Source organism: Pseudophryne corroboree, chromosome 1 (assembly GCF_028390025.1).
Source record: "Pseudophryne corroboree isolate aPseCor3 chromosome 1, aPseCor3.hap2, whole genome shotgun sequence".
NCBI lineage: Eukaryota > Metazoa > Chordata > Amphibia > Anura > Myobatrachidae > Pseudophryne > Pseudophryne corroboree.
Genome location: NC_086444.1, coordinates 368,755,453 through 368,777,329, shown reverse-complemented (window position 1 = coordinate 368,777,329; position 21,877 = coordinate 368,755,453). Strand labels below are relative to the sequence as shown.

The 21,877-nt window shown below is 49.2% G+C and overlaps 1 protein-coding gene and 1 pseudogene across 1 annotated transcript in view; both read left to right on the top strand.

The window, feature by feature from the left end:
• The window catches only part of GGT1 (gamma-glutamyltransferase 1), a 300,334-nt gene that overhangs the window by 35,825 nt on the left and 242,632 nt on the right, over positions 1–21,877 (top strand). The window lies entirely within an intron of this gene.
• LOC134946117 (uncharacterized protein K02A2.6-like) overlaps positions 1–21,877 on the top strand; it is a 142,428-nt pseudogene that overhangs the window by 110,447 nt on the left and 10,104 nt on the right.

Below are 21,877 nucleotides of genomic sequence, written 5' to 3'. Positions count from 1 at the left end.
TGTTACTGGGCGGAAACAGGCCGTTTTATGGGCGTGTGGGAAAAAACGCTACCGTTTCCGGAAAAAACGCAGGAGTGGCTGGAGAAACGGGGGAGTGTCTGGGCGAACGCTGGGTGTGTTTGTGACGTCAAACCAGGAACGACAAGCACTGAAAAGATCGCAGATGCCGAGTAAGTCTGAAGCTACTCAGAAACTGCTACGAGGTGTGTAATCGCAATATTGCGAATACATCGTTCGCAATTTTAAGATGCTAAGATTCACTCCCAGTAGGCGGCGGCTTAGCATGAGCAAATCTGCTAAAATTTACTTGCGAGCGAACAACTCGGAATGACCCCCACTGTGCGATCCTTTCGTTTGCACTTTTGCTAAGCTAAGATACACTCCCAGTAGGCGGCGGCTTAGCGTGTGCAATGCTGCTAAAAGCAGCTAGCGAGCGATCAACTCGGAATGAGGGCCATTATGTTAACCCCCTTTTCATTACCTTAGGGGAGGTTTACTAATACTCTAATTATGTAGTTTTCCTATTTCCCACATGAAGAATACCTGTGTTAAATTTCAGCTTCCTAATATAACGGGAACTAAGAGAGTCAGTGAGTGAGTGAGTGAGGGCTTACACACACAGTAGATTTACTAAAGCTTTAAAAAAATGAAGCAGTGTTGTTGCCCATAGCAACCAGATTCTAGTTATCATTTCTCTATTGTTTTCTAGAAAATACGAGCAAGAATTTGATTTGTTGAATAAGCAACACCACCACTTTACATGCTTAGAAACTTTAGTATATATACTCCTATATCCTCTTTAGACTCAGCATGTGTAAGACTGAGATCTATGTTGTCCCCAATGTCACTGAAGTTCCGGGACTATTTGCTATTTGTTGATGGCCCCGCAGCTGGTTCCTAGCTGGGAAATGTTAGACAGTGGATCACTCTGTGATCTGTCTCCGTTCCCAGCAGGTATTTTATAACATTTATTGATGATGCCACAAAGATGACACATGTATATTTTATGAAAGCTAAAAGTGAAGTTGTCAAAAAATTGTGGAATACAAGAACCTGGTGGAGACTCAGATGGGTCTGAAAATAAAGTCTTGAGATCCGACAATGGCGACGACTATGACAACAGAAGTTTAGCTCACTTCCTGAAAAAATATGGCATACAGCATCAACTAACAATTGCTTACACGCCAGAACAAAACGGTGTGTGTAAGCGTGCAAATCGTACAATTGTTGAAAGAGCACGGACCAAGTTGAGTGACGCAGGCCTGGAGAAAAGCTTTTGGCTGGAAGCAGTGTCTACTGCAGTATATCTTAAAAACCATGCGCCCACAGTAGCTGTAAAAGGTAAAACGCCACTGGAGGCGTGGTCCAATAAAAAGCCAGCTGTCAATCATCTCTGCGTCTTCGGCTGTAAAGCTTCTGCACATATATCGAAGGAGAAAAGATGGAAATTAAATCCAAAGTCAGTGGAATGTATTATGCTAGGATACTGTGAAGAGAGCAAAGGATAAAGGCTTTGGGACATTACAAACAAATGTCTTCTGAAGTCTAGAGATGTAGTGTTCCATGAGACAGCACCAATCAGTGGAACAAGAATCACAACAGCAATATGTATTGCTGGATGTACAGGCAGCGGAAAGCGTGTCTGAACCTGAAAGAGTTAATGCAGATACCCAATCAGGAAACAGGAGTTCCATGAGGTGCAATAAAGGTGTTCCATCCAAAAGATAAAGTGAAGAATATGCAAATATAGTTTACTGTGAACCCCAAAGTATATGTGAAGCAAAATCAAGTAGCGATTGGAAAGAATGAAAGTCAGCAATAGATACAGAGCTGTCAGCTCTGGATGATAACAGTACATGGACTGTAGTTGACAGACCGAATAACCATAAGACAATCAAGAACAAGTGGGTCTTTTGCAGAATTCTGAATGCAGATGGGACTATTGCTCATTATAAAGCCCGCCTTGTTGCTAAAGGATACACACAAAAATCTGTGATCAACTACAGAGATATCTTTTCACCTGTCGCAAGGTACAGTACCTTGAGGTTAGCCATTGCCATAGCTATACTTCACGATTTATTGTTATACCAGTTTGACTTTGATTCTGCATTCCTAAATGGAGAGTTAATTGAGGAGATTTATATGGAACCACCTGAGCATTATGACGAGAGTATGTTCCAAGAGGGAAAAGTTTGCCTTTTAAAGAAATCTATGTACGGCCTAAAGCAAAGTGGTCATTGTTGGTATGTAAAGCTGGATGCTGTGCTGCCATAGAAGAACTTTTTTAGGTCAGAGACTGATCACTGCTTATATCACAAAACTATAGAAGAAAAATGGTTCATTATAGTTGTGTATGTGGATGATCTATTGCTAGTAGGACAAGAAGAGCACATTACAGATGTAAAAGAGCAGCTGAAACAAAGAATCAAGCTAAATGATTTTGGCCCTGCAAATCATTTGTTAGGCATGAGAATTGTACAAAACCTGAAAGTTGGGACTGTTACATTTGATCAACAGACATATATTGAAGCAATACTTAGCAAGTATGGAATGTCTGATGCAAAAACAGTGAGCACTCCTATTGACAAAAGCATACAAATGGTAAAGGCCATGTCACCAACCAACCAGGAGGAGATAGAGGAAATGAGAGAGGTTCCTTATCAAAATGCTGTTGGTAGCTTGATGTATGTAAATATTGGGACTCGCCCCGACATCACACATGCAGTGAGCCGGGCAAGTCAGTTTGCAATTAACCCTGGGAGGCAACACTATTGCAGTCAAAAGAATTCTGAGATACTTAAAAGGTACAAGTTCATTAAAGTTGATGTTTACAAAGTCAAAAGGTACGACTTCGGAAGTTTTCTGTGATGCCAATTGAGGATCAGATGAGGATGACATCGTTCCTATACGGGATACTTGTTCATTTTGGCAGGCGCAACTGTCAGCTGGGCGAGCAGAAGGCAACCCACTGTTGCCCTATCCACCACTGAGGTGGAGTACATGGCACTTACAGAATCTGCAAAAGAAGCTTTATGGATAAAGGAGACTCTGGGAGGTATTCAATTGTTTGAAAAGTCAGTTGGGTGTTTGTTTTTTCATATCTAATAGACAGGAAAAACGGGACACCCAACTGACTTCTCAAAAAATTGAATATTCCTCTTTATGTGAGCTTTGCCTTCTTTACCACAGAGAGACTATCAACATTGCGTGTGATAACAAGGGAGAAATTGATTTGTCTTCCAGCACCAAGCATTATGGACGGTCCAAACACATTGCCATTAGACATCACTTTATCCGTGAGTTAGTGGAGAACAAGTCTGTCAATGTGGATATGTTCCTGACAAAATATGGACTGGAATACTTTTGAGAAATGTTGATTTGTTTTACTGATTGCTTACCATGCTTTAATAATGTGTTTTTGGTTACAGGAAACTTTATTTAGAAATGTTTTGATAAAGTGTTATGCAAATGTATGTAACCGGAGACAGCCTTGAGTGAGGTCGGGTGTTAGACAATGGATCACTCTGGAGAGAGAATTGACTGCATAGGAAAGGAATGAGTTAAACATCTTGTGAGGGGTGGACCTAGCTGTGAGGAAAGTACAGCCTTTGGAAAAAGGGGAGGGTTTAATATATATAGGGAAGGCTAGGCCATTTTGCTCTCTCTTGTTGGTGAATTGCCTTGGGTGAGTGCTGCAGTGCAGAATCTCCCCATTTATTGTCAGTGTGGAATTTCATTATTGTCAAGCCTCTTTGCCTTCCATTGCCTCCGTTTTGTACCATGGCTGCCTCTCACCCTCGCCGCTCTGTAGGAACCCACGCGCGCACCCACGCTCGCCACAGGCGGTGCCGTTCGTGCACGAGTGCGTGCAGCGGCGCCGCTAGTCTCCTTGTCTCCCCAGCTTACCCCCCTGCAGCCGGAGTCCGGCGGGGGGCGGGCGGGGAGGAGAGGCAGGGAAGCCATGGAGGGCAATAGGGCTGCACACACCTGCATGAGCTCTCGCCGCGGGACCCACCCAGCGGGCGGAGGTAGCTCCAGCCTGCGGGGGGGGGGTGCCCGCAGGGGGGGAGGAGAGTGACGGCGGCGCTGACGGGCGGGCGCAGGAGGAGAGGCAAGATTGGTGGGGGACCGGGCCGGTTCCCCACCAGGCCGATCCGGGCGTCGGGGCCCCGGGTGGCGCCTGTTGGTCATCGAGCCGGCCGGCGCGCGCCGACGCCGGCTCGGGAGCCCACAAGGGACGACGCCGGGTTTTGGGGTGGGCAAGACCCCTCAGGAACCCTGGCGTCGGCCCTGGCCACGGTGGTGGTGGCGTTGGGGCCGTTGGCCGCGGCCGGGTCCCCGGGAGTGGGGAACAGTTCCGTCGCGCCGGCAGCGGCTGGCGGGTCCGGTGCGCGGGCAGTGTCGGCAGCGCAGCGGGTTGCTCGCGCCTGCAGGGAGCTCGGAGCGGCCGCGGCGCAGCTCGGGCGGGACGAACAGGGGCATGTGGCGGCGACGCCTGCCCCCCGGGGTGCTAGGCATTCGCCGCAACTGCTGTCTGGGTCCTCTGCTCCGTTTTCTTCTGCAGGTGAGCGCGGGGACGTGGAGATGACGGAGTCCGAGGACGAGGAGGTCTGATTTGCCACGCCGGAGGATTCCGTGTCGGAGCAGTCGACGGTATCAGGTGAGGTGGTGCAGGCGGTATCGGGCTCCTCCACGCGCTCTAGTTCTCGCAGCTCTTCCTCTTCCTCCTCTTCCTCTTCTCTGTCGTCGCCTGAGTCCGAAGTCCGTAGTACGACTAGGGCGAAGAAGCGGGCGACGAAATTCGCCAAGAGGGCGGCAGGTCAGCAGGAAAGGCGGAAGAGGCGCAAGCGGCTTAGCGAGGACGCTCGCAGGGCCAAGAAGCGCCACGATTTGCCAGGGGTTGTCCGCTGCGACTACACTGCAGTGATGCGGGGGCTGAGGGACAGCTGCCGTAGGAAGATCCGCAGGGGGGACTACGTTGATGTGTTCGTCTTGACAAAGGACGCGAAGGACTATAAGTCAGCGGCAGCAAAGAAGGGCATCGGGGCCGAGGCCTTCCGTACCTTCGACAACTGGCTGGCCGGCTTTTGGGTCTTCGCGGCTTGTTACCTAGAAGATAGGCCGGACGAGCACATGAACATCATTCGGTACCTGCATCTCATACACGATATGCAGCGCACATCGTCGGGCACTGAGTGGCGTAGGTATGACGAAGAATTCCGGGAGAAGCAGGACGGTTACAGGTCATGGACTTTGGGTGCAAGGACGTGGAGGTCTGGCTCAAAGTCACTCGGGCTTTGCAACATACTAAGGAGCCCCGGAACGCGGGGGCGGACGGGCACCGCGCAGGGTCGTCCGCCCAAGGGTCCGGCGCGGACGGCGGATCGGCCAAGACAGGTAGGTCGGCCGTCCGTGCAGGGGGGCAAGCTGCCGCAAAAGGAAAATGCTTCGCGTTTAACGACGCGGCCTGTTCCTTCGGCAAGCAGTGTCGTTTTCGACATTCGTGCTTGCAATGTGGCGGTTCTCACCCAGCCTCTTCCTGCTTTAAAGGCAGTCGTCAGGGTGCCCGGGGTAAGCAAACTTACCCAAGACCGGGCGCGGGCGGGAGCGCTCCGCAGAGCTCCAACGCCAATTAAGTTGGATACGATGGGCAAGTGGTTGGATTGGTATCCAAATAGGGCGGATGCGAAATTTCTGTTTTCCGGTTTTCGTTTTGGTTTTCGCTTGCCTGTTGCGAGCGAGGTGTCGGTTCGGGCCCAGCGGAACCTCCAGTCTTCCTGAGCCTTGCCGTTGGTGCTGCGGGAGAAAGTGGATAAGGAGGTCAGGTTGGGCAGGATGGAGGGAACGTTTATCTCACCCCCGGTGGATGGTTTGGTCATCTCCCCGGTGGGGGTGGTTCCCAAGAAGACTCCAGGCGCTTTTAGGCTCATTCAGCATCTTTCTTACCCGTCGGGGGTGTCGGTCAATGACGCGATACCGCCAGCTCATTGCTCGGTGGTGTATCAGTCGTTTGACGAGGCATTAGAGCTGGTCCGCAGTTATGGGACTGGGGCCCTCATGGCTAAGATTGATGTTGAGTCCGCTTTTCGGTTGCTGCCGTTACATCCGACTTGTTCCATTTTATGGGTTTTCGGATTGGAGCGGAGTATTTCATCGACAAATGTTTGCCGATGGGATGTTCCGTTTCATGCTCGTTTTTCGAACGGTTTAGCACATTTCTACATTGGTGCGTGGAGTCTTCGTCAGGGAGTCACGGGGTCGCCCATTACCTCGATGATTTCCTGTGTGCGGGTCCAGCAAATTCACCGCGGTGCGGCGACTTGGTTTTCAGCATCCGAGCTCTGTTTTTCCACTTCGGCGTTCCCGTGGCCGAGGATAAAACAGAGGGACCGGTCTCCTGTTTGTCATTTTTGGGGATTGAAATTGACACGGTGGAGGGATCGTGTCGACTGCCTTGGGACAAGGTGGTGAAGCTCCGCGACGCTATTTGCCGGTTCGAGGGGTCGCGTAAAGTCACGCTGCGGCTGGCGCAGTCCTTGCTGGGCATGTTGAACTTTGCTTGTCGGGTAATCCCGATGGGCAGGGTTTTCTGCCGGAAGCTAGAAAGGGCGACTGCGGGGTGTGCCAGACCACACCATTTCGTACGCCTGTCCTCCGAGATTAAGAGGGATTTGGCCGTATGGGCCTCGTTCCTGGAGGACTTCAACGGGGTGTGTATATGGCAGGCACCAACGGTCGACAGCGCTAGGTTGCAGCTGTTCACCGACGCAGCGGGTGCCTCTGGATTCGGTTGCTATCTGGAGGGCTCTTGGTGCGCGGCATCGTGGCCGGCTGAATGGCATCGCAAAGGTTTAACTAAGGACCTCTTGCTTCTTGAGCTTTTCTCCATTATGGTGGCGCTGGAGGTCTGGGGCGATTGGCTGGCCCATCGCAGCATCTTGTTTAGATGTGACAATCTGGGCGTGGTGCATGCGATAAATAACCAGAGGGCGAAGTCGCTGGTGGTTCTGAGGGTGCTGGGACAGTTGCTATTGACATGCCTGCGTAGGAACGTGTGGTTCCGCGCGCAGCATGTGCCGGGTCTGGAGAACGGAATTGCCGACGCATTGTCGCGAGGGCAGTGGGAAAGGTTTTGTTTGTTGGCACCCGAGGCCGACGAGCATGGTTTTCATTGTCCCGGTTATGTCTGGCTGGTGATCGGGCCGGACTGGAGGGTCTAGCGTTGTGGTCAGTCGCGCCAACCACGCTGGAGGCCTACGGGCAAGCTTGGAGAGAGTGGGAGGAGTTTGTTCGAGGACGAAATCAACAAGGTAAGAGCGGGCATCGGATGATGCTTTCTTTTATTTGGCAGCTTTACGTTTCGGGTAGGTCCAGAGCGGTGGTATCCCGGTACTTGGCTGGTATTTTGTTTTTCAGAAAAATCAAGGGCGTCCCTGACGTGACGAAAAGTGGGATTCTGCTGAAGGCGATGAAAGGATGGGCGCGCGTCGCGCCGGCGCCGCCTGACAAGAGGCGGCCCATTGATGCGGCCTTGCTGCCGGCTGTCATCAGGGCGGTTGGAGGTATCGCGTTGTCCATGTTTGAGTCGCTGTTGTTCAGTTTGGCGTTCTCAATGGCTTACCACGGGGCCTTTAGGGTTTCGGAATTGGTAGCGCCTTCTAAGCGAGCAGATTCGCGCATGCTTGTCGGGGACGTGGTGGTGGGTGAGAGGTCCTTGCTATGCAGATTGCGTCGCTCTAAGACGGACCAAGTGGGGAGAGGTCGACGGGTCACCTTGGTTCCGGCACTTGAGGAGAGCATTTGCCCAGTAAGCTTGGCAGTGCAATATGAGGCAGTACGGCCCGAAGGTCGGGGGTCATGGCTGCTGCATTATGACGGGCTGCCGGTGACGAAATATCAATTTCGTTGGATGCTGGGTCGCTGTCTGGCGAGCTTGGGCCTTCCACCCGCTGCTTTCGGGACACATTCCTTCCGCGTAGGGGCTGCGACGTCGGCTGCGGGATTTTCCATGGCTGAAATCCAGGCGGTGGGGCGATGGAAGTCGTCAAGTTATAGACGATATATTCGCCCCGTTGCATGAGATGTTGGCTTGCGCGTGGTGTCTTGTTTAATTATAGTTGTTATAATCATGTTGTTACAGTTCAGTACGTTCTTGTATTGTGCGTTTGTTTGTCTTCCCGTTTTATCCTACTCAGGGATTAGCCACTCGCCGTTGCTGGCATGAGCCGGCAGCGGGGGTCTGGAGTTCTTTTGCGATTTTTTTGCCTGACTTGACGGACTGAATTCTAATCCACAATTCGGCTGATCAGTTCTAATCAAAGTCCCTCAGCAGGTTTTTACGCTTTCACCTCCAGCTGAGTTCTTACATGTTTTTTCCCTATTTATACCCCCCCCCCACCCGTTTAATTTCTTATTTTAAGTTGATTTTTCCCATTTTGTGTTTATGTCCGCTTCAAATTGGCTAGAAGCTTGTGCAGATCGGCTAGGCCGTGACTTCTGCAATAAACGAAAACTCAATTTTTTCTTTTGGCAGATCCTTCAGGTTAAATGCATTTAATAAATAATGGATAGATAATTAGTAACCAATTTTACCCCTTTTCCTCCTCTTCAGGCTGGTTTGAAGATGACTTGACTATTTGGGTGGTTGGCCACTCTTATGTCTTTTGGGCCGCCAAGTTTTTGGCCTCGGAGGGGGCTCAGATGTTCCCTAGGGCTCAGGGAGTTCGTTGGCTTGGTTGGCGAGGAATGATGTGGAAAGATCTGAGGAGTAGACTAGTCAGTTAGGCCGGCAAGCATGGAGTCCGTAGGGTGCTGGTTGTCCATCTAGGTGGCAACGACCTGGGGAAGAGGACATCTTTGGAGTTGCGGTGGGCCATGATACAGGATCTGGCAAGTGTGGCCGCAGCATGGACCAATTGCGTATTGGTGTTCTCCTTGATGGTGCCAAGGTTGAGTTGGCGAGGTGTGGCGGACGGTCGCCTGATTGATGAGGCCAGAAAGAAGGTGAATGGGGCGGTGGCGAAGTGGGTGCTGTCCCGCGGAGGCGAGGTAGTTTGCCACCCTAGGATTCGGTTCCGAGACAGTCACCTTTTTCGGCCTGATGGTGTGCATCTATCCAATGAGGGGATGATGCTTTTCCTGGAGGATCTGTGTCTAGTGTTGCAGGAGTTAGGGTGAGGTTATGGTGGCGGTGCGAAGACTCTGGGGAAGAGTCTTTCGCTGTTGGCGGAGAAGAACGTCCGTTTGTAGTTGTATGGTAAGCTGTAGTGATTTACAGTTTGGTGTGGTTTAGGTGCACTCACCTCCATCGACTTATTGGCCGCTCGACCACCCGTCCGGGAGGCAGCGGCAGGGCACCCATCAGGGTGGGTAGTCACTGTGGGGGTTGAGTTGTCACCTATTACCGATTTTGATAGTTTGTAGTTAAATTAGGATGTTTTCGAATTTTAGCATTTTAAGGTTAGCGTTAGTTTAATAGAGCCGTTCTTTTTTCTGCCACCATATGCCGGCTGAATCGGCATCTTAACAAAGTTTTCATTTACAGGTTTGCTATGGTTAGGGTCAAATAAATAGCTAGCAATTTTTCTGCCAAATTCAAGTCTCCGTGTCTTTATTTCTTGGTATTAGAGGTAACAAATGCTTTACTTTGAATGAAGGGGTCCACCAAATATCACTAGGATGTTTAGTGGTCTGTCTCCGTTCCCAGCACTAGAGGCAGCTTCCCTGCTCTAGTGTTTTCCCTCCTAGTGTCAGCTTAGTGCAGGAGGAGGTGCTTAGTGCACAGTCTGTGAGAGTTCTTCCTGGGAGAGACAATTGCACTGACATGCAGCTTCTTCTCTCCTCTGTGTGTGACCTTGTCTACCCCGCAGCCACACCCTGTGTGTATACAGCTGGATCCTGTGTGTATTAAGACGCTGTGTACTGCTTCACATGTATACTGTGAGTTCGTGCTGCTGCAGAACATTTTCTATATACTACAAGCTGTTATCTTTGTTATCTGAATAAACCAGTCATCCTGGTTAAGTGCCGTTGTGTGGACTAACCTCCCTCTCCGACTCTGCAACACTCTGCCAACAGGAAAGAGAACCCGCTCCTGCTGCAGTGCCTGCCAGCGTCATCTTAGGTGCTGTTTGCTGGTTCCTTACATCTCCTGCCTGAACACCCATACTATCTGCTCCGCTAGTAGAATTTGTCTCTGACCCTGAGCCCTTCTACACGTGTATGATGTTATGGCATTGTGTGGAGGTGAGTGAGCAGGTGGAGGTCTGATACACTGCAGTCTCCATCTTGAGTGTTACCCCCTCCGCGAGAGTGTTTTCACACCAGCCTCAACTACTCCTGACTGTACCTAGTAGCAGCTTTATTATGTGGCTGTACTTTTATGGGGAGCAGTTTCACAGTATCTGCTGCCTCACTGATGGACATTATAATAATACTCACCCTCACAGCTCAAACTTTGAAAAACATTTTTAAATAGGTTTATGCACCAGTTGATGCCCCACCCACACTGTAGCTCCACCCACAATATCCACAGTAAGGGGCACCTAAATCAATATTTGCTTACCAAAAAGGTTTGGCTCGGGACGGCCCTGGGTATACACTGGGAATATGTCATCAGTTCAAGCAAACATACAATATATTGCTAGCGAGTGGGCAACAGGGCTATCTTAACATATGTACACACTGGGCAGCTGCCCAGGGCCCCCAATTCTAGGGGGACTGTGGATCTGAGCTGGGCCAGGGGGCATCTGCTCACTGGACTGGTGTCTATGGAGCTTCTTGGTAGGCAGGTAGAGAATGCATTCTCTACCAGCCTCCCAGCCTGCAACTAGACAGGGAATCCCTGCCAGCATGCCGACTGGTGGATGGCTGGATCAATTAGAGTACTGACAGCCATTCACTGCATAGAAGCATGTAGAGGGGTGGGGCGAGACCACAGCGGAGGTAAGTTATGATTTAAAAAATATATACAGTGGGGCAAAAGAGTATTTGGACAGCCACCGATTGTGCAAGTTGACCCACTTAAAAAGATGAGAGGTTTGTAATTTCCATCATAGGTACACTTCAACTGTGAGAGACAGAATCTGAAAAAAACAAACCCGGAAATCAAAATATATGATTTTTAAACAATTTACTTGTATATTCTTGTGGAAAAAAATATTTGGACACCTACCAAGCAGCAAGATTTCTGGCTCTCACAGACCTGTTACTTTTTCTTTAAGAAGCTCTTCTATCCACTTGTTACCTGTATTAATGGCACCTATTTGAACTGGTTATCTGTATAAAAGACACCTGTCAACACCTTCAAACAGTCAGACAGCTACCTCTCCACCATGGCCAAGACCAGAGAGCTGTCTGAGGACACCAGGGACAAAATTGTAGAGCTGCACAAGGCTGGGATGAGCTACTCGACAATAGGCAAGCAGCTTGGTGAGAAGAGATCAACTGTTGGCACAATTATAAAAAAAAATGGAAGAAATACAAAATCACTGACACTCTCCCTCAACCTGGGGCTTCATGCAAGATCTCACCTCGTGGGGTATCAATGATCTTGAGAACGGTGAGGAATCAGTCCAGAACTACACAGGGGGACCTGGTCAATGACCTCAAGAGAGCTGGGACCACAGTCACAAAGGTTACCATTAGTAACACACTACGGCGTCATGGATTGAAATCGTGCAGCGTCCGAAAGGTTACCCTGCTTAAGCCACCACATGTCCAGGCCCGTCTAAAGTTTGCCAGTGACCATCTGGATGATCCAGAGGAGGATTGGGAGAATGTAATGTGGTCAGATGAGAGCAAAATCAAACTTTTTGTTATAAACTCCACTCGCCATGTTTGGAGGGAGAAGAATGATGAATGGCATCCCAAGAACACCATACCCACTGTGAAGCATGGGGGTGGAAACATCATGCTTTGGGGCTGCTTTTCTGCAAAGGGGACAGGACGACTGATCCGTATTAAGGAGAGGATGAATGGGGCCATGTATCGTGAGATTTTGGGTAAAAACCTCCTTCCCTCAGTAAGAGCATTGAAGCTGGAACGTGGCTGGGTCTTCCAGCATGACAATGACCCCAAACACACCGCCCGGGCAACTAAGTTGTGATTCCGTAAGAAGCATTTCAAGGTCCTGGAGTGGCCTAGCCAGTCTCCAGACCTCAACCCAATAGAAAATCTGGGAGTTGAAAGTCCGTGTTGCCTGGCGACAGCCCCAAAACATGACAGATCTAGAGAAGATTTGCATGGAAGAGTGGGCCAAAATACCTGCTACAGTGTCTGCAAACCTGGTCAAGAACTGCAGGAAACGTTTGACCTCTGTAATTGCCAACCAAGGTTATATTACTAAGTACTGAGTTAAACTTTTTGATTGTCCAAATATTTATTTTCTGCAAGAATATACAAATAAATTGTTTAAAAATCATACACTGTGATTTCCTAGTTTTTTTTCTTCCAGATTCTGTCTCTCACAGTTGAAGTGTACCTATGATGGAAATTACAGACCTCTCTCATCTTTTTAAGTGGGTCAACTTGCACAATCGGTGGCTGTCCAAATACTTTTTTGGCCCACTGTGTATGTGTGTATATATATATATATATATATATATATTTCTCTGACGTCCTAGTGGATGCTGGGAACTCCGTAAGGACCATGGGGAATAGCGGCTCCGCAGGAGACTGGGCACAAAAGTAAAGCTTTAGGACTACCTGGTGTGCACTGGCTCCTCCCCCTATGACCCTCCTCCAAGCCTCAGTTAGATTTTTGTGCCCGGCCGAGAAGGGTGCATTCTAGGAGGCTCTCCTGAGTTTCTTAGAAAAAGTTTAGTTTTAGGTTTTTTATTTTCAGTGAGACCTGCTGGCAACAGGCTCACTGCATCGAGGGACTAAGGGGAGAAGAAGCGAACCTGCCTGCTTGCAGCCAGCTTGGGCTTCTTGGCTACTGGACACCATTAGCTCCAGAGGGACCGAACACAGGCCCAGCCACGGAGTCCGGACCCAGAGCCGCGCCGCCGGCCCCCTTACAGAGCCAGAAGCAAGAAGAGGTCCGGAAAATCGGCGGCAGAAGACATCAGTCTTCACCAAGGTAGCGCACAGCACTGCAGCTGTGCGCCATTGCTTCTCAGGCACACTTCACACTCCGGTCACTGAGGGTGCAGGGCGCTGGGGGGGGGGGGGCGCCCTGAGCAGCAATAAAAACACCTTGGCTGGCGAAAATACATCACATATAACCCCCAGGGCTATATGGATGTATTTTAACCCCTGCCAGAATCCATAAAAATGCGGGAGAAAAGTCCGCGAAAAAGGGGCGGAGCCTATCTCCTCAGCACACTGGCGCCATTTTTCCTCACAGCTCCGTTGGAGGGAAGCTCCCTGGCTCTCCCCTGCAGTTACTACACTACAGAAAGGGTTAAAAAAGAGAGGGGGGCACTAATTAGGCGCAGTATTAATAAAACAGCAGCTATAAGGGGAAAAACACTTCTATAAGGTTATCCCTGTATATATATAGCGCTCTGGTGTGTGCTGGCATACTCTCCCTCTGTCTCCCCAAAGGGCTAGTGGGGTCCTGTCCTCTATCAGAGCATTCCCTGTGTGTGTGCTGTGTGTCGGTACGATTGTGTCGACATGTATGAGGAGGAAAATGGTGTGGAGGCGGAGCAATTGCCTGTAATGGAGTTGTCACCCCCTAGGGAGTCGACACCTGAGTGGCTGAGCTTATGGAAGGAATTACGTGACAAAAATGATGACATGAGACAGCCGGCTACTCAGCTTGTGCCTGTCCAGGCGTCTCAAAAGCCATCAGGGGCTCTAAAACGCCCGTTACCTCAGATGGCAGATACAGACGCCGACACGGATACTGACTCCAGTGTCGACGATGAAGAGACGAATGTGACTTCCAGTAGGGCCACACGTTACATGATTGAGGCTATGAAAAATGTTTTACAAGTACCACTAAAAAGGGTATTATGTTTGGTGAGAAAAAACTGCCTGTAGTTTTTCCTGCATCTGAGAAATTAAATGAAGTGTGTGATGAAGCGTGGGTTTCCCCTGATAAAAAACTAATAATTCCTAAAAGGTTATTAGCATCATACCCCTTCCCGCCAGAGGATAGGGCACGTTGGGAAACACCCCCTAGGGTGGATAAAGCGCTCACACGTTTGTCTAAACAGGTGGCACTACCGTCTCCTGATACGGCCGCCCTTAAGGAACCTGCTGATAGAAAGCAGGAGAATATCCTAAAATGTATATACACTCACACGGGTGTTATACTGCGACCAGCAATCGCCTCAGCCTGGATGTGCAGTGCTGGGGTGGCGTGGTCGGATTCCCTGACTGAATATTGATACCCTAGATAGGGACAGTATATTACTGACCATAGAGCATTTAAAAGATGCATTTCTATATATGCGTGATGCACAGAGGGATATTTGCCGACTGGCATCAAGAGTAAGTGCGCTGTCCATTTCTGCCATTATTCCACGCTGTTTGTGGTACCGAAGCCGGACGGCTCGGTGAGACCTATTTTAAATCTGAAATCCTTGAACACTTACATACAGAGGTTCAAATTCAAGATGGAGTCACTCAGAGCGGTGATTGCGAACCTGGAAGAAGGGGATTATATGGTGTCTTTGGACATCAGGGATGCTTACCTCCATGTCCCAATTTACCCTTCTCACCAAAGGTACCTCAGGTTTGTGGTACAGAACTGTCACTATCAGTTTCAGACGCTGCCGTTTGGTTTGTCCACGGCACCCCGGGCCTTTACCAAGGTAATGGCCGAAATGATGATACTCCTTCGAAGGAAGGGAGTTTTATTTATCCCTTACTTGGACGATCTCCTGATAAGGGCAAGATCCAGGGAACAGTTGGTAGTCGGGGTAGCACTATCTCAAGTAGTGTTGCGGCAGCACGGTTGGATTCTCAATATTCCAAAGTCGCAGCTGATCCCGACGACACGTCTTCTATTCCTAGGAATGATCCTGGACACAGTCCAGAAAAAGGTGTTTCTCCCGGAGGAGAAAGCCAGGGAGTTATCCGAACTAGTCAGAAACCTCCTAAAACCAGGCCAAGTGTCAGTGCATCTATGCACAAGGGGTCCTGGGAAAAATTGTGGCTTCCTACGAAGCAATTCCATTCGGCAGATTCCACGCAAGAACTTTCCAGTGGGACCTGCTAGACAAATGGTCCGGATCGCATCTTCAGATGCATCAGCGGATAACCCTGTCACCAAAGACAAGGGTGTCTCTCCTGTGGTGGTTGCAGAGTGCTCATCTTCTAGAGGGCCGCAGATTCGGCATTCAGGACTGGGTCCTGGTGACCACGGATGCCAGCCTGCGAGGCTGGGGAGCAGTCACACAGGGAAGGAATTTCCAGGGCTTGTGGTCAAGCCTGGAGACATCACTTCACATAAGTATCCTGGAGCTAAGGGCCATTTACAATGCTCTAAGCCTAGCAAGACCTCTGCTTCAAGGTCAGCCGGTGCTGATCCAGTCAGACAACATCACGGCAGTCGCCCATGTAAACAGACAGGGCGGCACAAGAAGCAGGAGGGCAATGGCAGAAGCTGCAAGGATTTTTCGCTGGGCGGAAAATCATGTGATCGCACTGTCAGCAGTGTTCATTCCGGGAGTGGGCAACTGGGAAGCAGACTTCCTCAGCAGGAACGACCTCCACCCGGGAGAGTGGGGACTTCACCCAGAAGTCTTCCACATGATTGTGAACCGTTGGGAAAAACCAAAGGTGGACATGATGGCGTCCCGCCTCAACAAAAAACTGGACAGGTATTGCGCCAGGTCAAGGGACCCTCAGGCAATAGCTGTGGACGCTCTGGTAACACCGTGGGTGTACCAGTCAGTGTATGTGTTCCCTCCTCTGCCTCTCATACCCAAGGTACTGAGAATTATAAGACGGAGAGGAGTAAGAACTATACTCGTGGCTCCGGATTGGCCAAGAAGGACTTGGTACCCGGAACTTCAAGAGATGCTCACAGAGGACCCGTGGCCTCTACCTCTAAGAAGGGACCTGCTCCAGCAAGGACCCTATATGTGACAAAGACTTACCGCGGCTGCGTTGACGGCATGGCGGTTGAACGCCGGATCCTGAAGGAAAAAGGCATTCCGGATGAAGTCATCCCTACCCTGATCAAAGCCAGGAAGGATGTAACCGCAAAACATTATCACCGCATTTGGCGTAAATATGTTGCGTGGTGCGAGGCCAGGAAGGCCCCTACAGAGGAATTTCAACTGGGTCGATTCCTGCATTTCCTGCAAACAGGAGTGTCTATGGGCCTAAAATTAGGATCCATTAAGGTTCAGATTTCGGCCCTGTCGATTTTCTTCCAAAAAGAACTGGCTTCAGTTCCTGAAGTTCAGACGTTTGTCAAGGGGGTGCTGCATATACAGCCTCCTTTTGTGCCTCCAGTGGCACCTTGGGATATCAATGTAGTTTTGGGGTTCCTAAAATCACATTGGTTTGAACCGCTTAAATCTGTGGATTTGAAATATCTCACATGGAGAGTGGTCATGCTGTTGGCCTTGGCTTCGGCCAGGCGCGTGTCAGAATTGGCGGTTTTATCTTATAAAAGCTTTACCTGATTTTTCATACGGACAGGGCAGAATTGAGGACTCGTCCTCAATTTCTCCCTAAGGTGGTTTCAGCGTTTCACCTGAACCAGCCTATTGTGGTACCTGCGGCTACTAGGGACTTGGAGGACTCCAAGTTGCTGGACGTTGTCAGGGCCCTGAAAATATGTTTCCAGGACGGCTGGAGTCAGAAAATCTGACTCGCTGTTGATCCTGTATGCACCCAACAAGCTGGGTGCTCCTGCTTCTAAGCAGACTATTGCTCGTTGGATTTGTAGTACAATTCAGCTTGCACATTCTGTGGCAGGCCTGCCACAGCCAAAATCTGTAAATGCCCACTCCACTAGGAAGGTGGGCTCATCTTGGGCGGCTGCCCGAGAGGTCTCGGCTTTACAACTTTGCCGAGCAGCTACTTGGTCAGGGGCAAACACGTTTGCAAAATTCTACAAATTTGATACCCTGGCTGAGGAGGACCTGGAGTTCTCTCATTCGGTGCTGCAGAGTCATCCGCACTCTCCCGCCCGTTTGGGAGCTTTGGTATAATCCCCATGGTCCTTACGGAGTTCCCAGCATCCACTAGGACGTCAGAGAAAATAAGAATTTACTTACCGATAATTCTATTTCTCGTAGTCCGTAGTGGATGCTGGGCGCCCATCCCAAGTGCGGATTGTCTGCAATACTTGTACATAGTTATTGTTAACTAAATCGGGTTATTGTTGTTGTGAGCCATCTTTCCAGAGGCTCCTCTGTTATCATGCTGTTAACTGGGTTCAGATCACAGGTTGTACGGTGTGATTGGTGTGGCTGGTATGAGTCTTACCCGGGATTCATAAATCCTTCCTTATTGTGTACGCTCGTCCGGGCACAGTATCCTAACTGAGGCTTGGAGGAGGGTCATAGGGGGAGGAGCCAGTGCACACCAGGTAGTCCTAAAGCTTTACTTTTGTGCCCAGTCTCCTGCGGAGCCGCTATTCCCCATGGTCCTTACGGAGTTCCCAGCATCCACTACGGACTACGAGAAATAGAATTATCGGTAAGTAAATTCTTATTATTCCTGTGAATGAGTGGTTAGGGGAACAAGTGCATTGCTTTGCCCAAGGCCTACAATACTGTTAAGATGGCCCTGGTCGGCGGGTGTGGACACCTGATACTGTATGTCTGTGAACCGACATCATTCACAGAGATTCTGCGTCCGCCCTTCAGCATAGCGATGCTGCAGAGTTATCGCATTTGGCTGTGTGCATGGGCGGCCCGCCACTCGTGCACTGCATGCAGGGACTGGAATTAAAGCTAGGAGGACATTTGAATTCAAATGCCAGCTGAATCATTCGAATGCCCTATCAAGTGGCTGATCCGGTAAGTGTATATGCTTAACTGAATCGGCCGTGTGGTTGGAGGATCTAGTGGTTGGAGGATATCTCTGGTAAGTGTGTACCCAGTTTTACTGTTGCCACCACTATCCTGTCACACTTGATCTCTGCACAGGAGTCATCTTTGACTCATTCCTCACCTTCAAACCCACATTCATGCTATCCCTCTATCTTGCTGCTTTCACCTCTACATCATTTCTAGAATTTATCCTTTCCTAGCCATGATGCTTCTAAAGGGGAGATGTATCAAGCCTTCTAAAGAGAATAGAAATTGCCCATAGCATTCCAGTTAGCGCTACTTGTAATTTTATAGAAAGTACATTTGTACACTCTTTAAGAGGCTTCATAAATCTCTCCCTAAATCCTTTATTTATATCCTTGCTTGGACTATTGTAACCTCCTCCTCTCTTCTCCCTTTATCCTGACTTTCCCCTCTAACATAATAGTTGGACAGGTTGCAAAGTACACTGGCCTCAGAGAATGGGGGCCTTTATTATGCAAAATCCACAATTAATAAGGAGTATTGTCCTATTTTATCCTCCTGTGGTTGGGTCTGTGCCATGCATAATAGGGTGTGATATATTTTGTCGACCTTCTGTAGGGTGACATGAGAAAGTAAACATGGTTGTCATTTCGACACTGCACATGTTGGCATTCAGAACGTCAGCACTGATCTAATGTCATCACTGTGTAAATGTCCACAATATGTTTTTTTTTGTGTGTGTTACTCAATCCCTAAGCCTAATGGCAATGCTGACGCTAACCTTAGCGGTAACTCTAACCATAGCCCAAGGCTAATGGAAATGTTGACAGTGTCGACACTGTCATTCTGGAAACAGGAGTTCTCAATAGTGCCCGTTCTGTTTGCTATTGTTCTCATATCAAAATGGCTCCCACTTTTTCACAGGAATTTTTCTGAGACCTGTCTTGCTGTTTTATAGGTTTTACAGTTAAATCTAATGAATATGTAACATATATGTTACTGTACTGTCTTTTAATATTTATTTAAAGGTGGTTTTGAGGAAGAAAGTGGAAGACTGAGAGAGCTGACGCTGTTCATGCTAATATAACAGATGGCATTGCCACCCACTCACTCTGCCTGTCACAGCTTTGTATGCATGTTTTGCAGCATCGCCAAGGTGCATGAGACAGAAAATGGGCACGTTTAACCCATGCTGGAGTGTCTGCTAGAAAAAAACACACAAAACAAAACAAAGGTTAAATATATGTTTTTCACATGTGCTTTGAATTACAATCCTGTACAAATTTAGTTGGTTTTAAAAAATACCAGCAGTTGGGATCCCAATGGTCAGAATCCCAACAGTGGAATCCCGACTCCCAAAATACTGATGGATCCCAGTGAGCATTTTAAACCTAACCCACCCTTCCTGCAAACTAACCCACCCCTCTCGCAACCTAACCCTAAACATCCCCTCGCACAGCCTAATCCACCCCTCCCACAGCCTAAACCTAACCCTATCCTGCTGCAGCCTAACCCTAACCCACACCTACTGCATCCAAACCCACCCCTCCTGCAGTTTTTGGGAAAGCTGGGCATTGCTACTCTATCGCTGTCCCTAAACAATGGAAGCAGCGAAAGGGTGATGTCAGTCATGCTGTAGCTTAGGGGCACTATGTTCGTAGTTGCAGAAAGAGACCTGCATATGTGCAGATATCCAACCATTGAAGATGTACATTGGGGGTCATTCCGAGTTGATCGCTTGCTAGCTACTTTTAGCAGCCGTGCAAATGCATAGTCGCCGCACACGGGGGAGTGTATTTTCGCTTTGCAAGTGTGCGAACGCCTTTGCAGCCGATCACGGCAAAAACTTTTTTGTGCAGTTTCAGAGTAGGTCTGGACTTACTCAGCCCTTGTGATCATTTCAATATTTTTGGTGCCGGAATTGACGTCAGACACCCGCCCTGCAAACGCCTGGACATGCCTTCGTTTTTCCAAACACTCCCAGAAAACGGTCAGTTGACATCCATAAACGCCCTCTTTCTGTCAATCACCTTGCGTTCGACTGTGCGAATAGAATCTTCGCTAAATCCGTTGCCCAGCATCGATCCTCTTTCTACCCATACAACACGCCTGCGCATTACGGTGCATGCGCAGTTTTGCCATTTTTGTAACCTGATCGCTGCGAAAATTGGCAGCAAGCGATCAACTCGGAATGACCCTCTAAACCATTGCATTTGCTTTCATTGCTGAATCAGGATCTATGTTTGCTCACATGAAAGGTCTTGTCGAATTCGATGGACATGCAATAAATAGGTTTTTCTGCAAACATGTGGCGGATCGGGATGGAAAACCAGCCCGGAAAATTTCTGGAAGTAGCCCCAATGGAGGTGGGGTTTGTTGAGGGGTTGGGGTCTCTGGATAAAAGCAGGGTACCCCTTCCTTAGTTGGTGGCAGTCGCAGACATCCTTGATTCTTGCAAGCCCTCATGAGCAGGGCCCTTTTCCCCTCATGTTCCTTTCCCTCTCCCACCAGACCATCAAACACTCCATGCTCCCCACAATGGCACACAACCCTCGGCCCCTGCCTCCCCGATGCCCACTTCAGTGTCATGGCTGCTGATGCAGCAATGCCTAAATATCATGCACTTGTCCTACATTGTCTTGCAGTGTAAGTTGCTGTTTTCTTGCTTTGCTCATTTGCCATTAGGCACTGTGGAACCACTGTGGCATCATGTAAATAAAGGATAATAATCTTTACCACCATTTGAACCAATGCAGTGCTTAAGATGAGTCCCACGCGTCTTATCAGCAAAATAGTTATGACAGCACCCCGCCCATGTGCTGAAAAGTCATACAGAGTATGGACCTAGAGGCTATATGATGATCGTCAAGGTTGAAAATTAAATGCACCCAGTTTTGTGTCGCTGACACACAGACGCTGACATGTAGACAATGAGGCTGACACACAGACACAAAAACTGGCAAACAGATGCTGAAAGAGCTGTTAAAACATAAATGTGGACACACTGTTGCACAGATGCAGACACACAGATGCTGATACAGACACAAACTGACACACTGATGCTGACAAACAGATGCTGACACAGAGACACTGAGGCTGACACACTGAAGCTTACAGAGATACTGACACACAGATGCTGACGCACAGACACACAAACACTAACTCACAGACGCTGACACTCAGACGCTGACCTTAACACACAGATGCTGAGACATCTACACTGACACACTGCAATTTATATAACTGAGGCATTGTCATCTCTCCCCTGGGCCCTGGCCCATTTTCTGCCTACCTTGTCCTCTTGTGCAGCAGAAAGCCAGGACAGCCAGTGGGGTGAGGAGAAGATATAGAAGAGGCACAGCCAGTGTCTCAGCTGAGGAGCAGGATGAGGAGGGCGGATCCATGCAGCCCACTCTTAGCCTGTGGTAGGCTGGCTGGACCCTGTGAAGCAATGTCAGGCTAGCCGACACTCAGTGTCGGACTGGGGCATGTAGGGCCCACCGGGGGAATGCAATGGTATGGGCCAATGGTATAGGCCTATGTTAGAGTGTGGCCAGTCTGCAGAGGGGGTGTGGCCTGCCACCTCATTGGTTTGACTAACCATTATAGAATGCAATGTCTGGGCCCCTTCATAAATATATACAGTAAATTCAGCTGCTGCATGCATGATAATGTACCCGATTAATAACAGAGTAATAACAGCACTGTAGAACATACACCATAGTCCAGTATAAGGTAACATATGTATGATGTATAATTCAAGTGCACAGTCTGGAACCTGATCTTTAACGCAGGAGGTGGGCCCCAGGCAGTAGGGTCCACCGGTGGTTTCCCCTGTACCCCTGTGGGCCAGTCCGAGTCTGCCGACACTGAAATGTGTGATGCCCAGGTCGGCCCCTCACTGCCCTGGCTGCCACAGTGGCATTTACTTTTATGGGTGGCACACA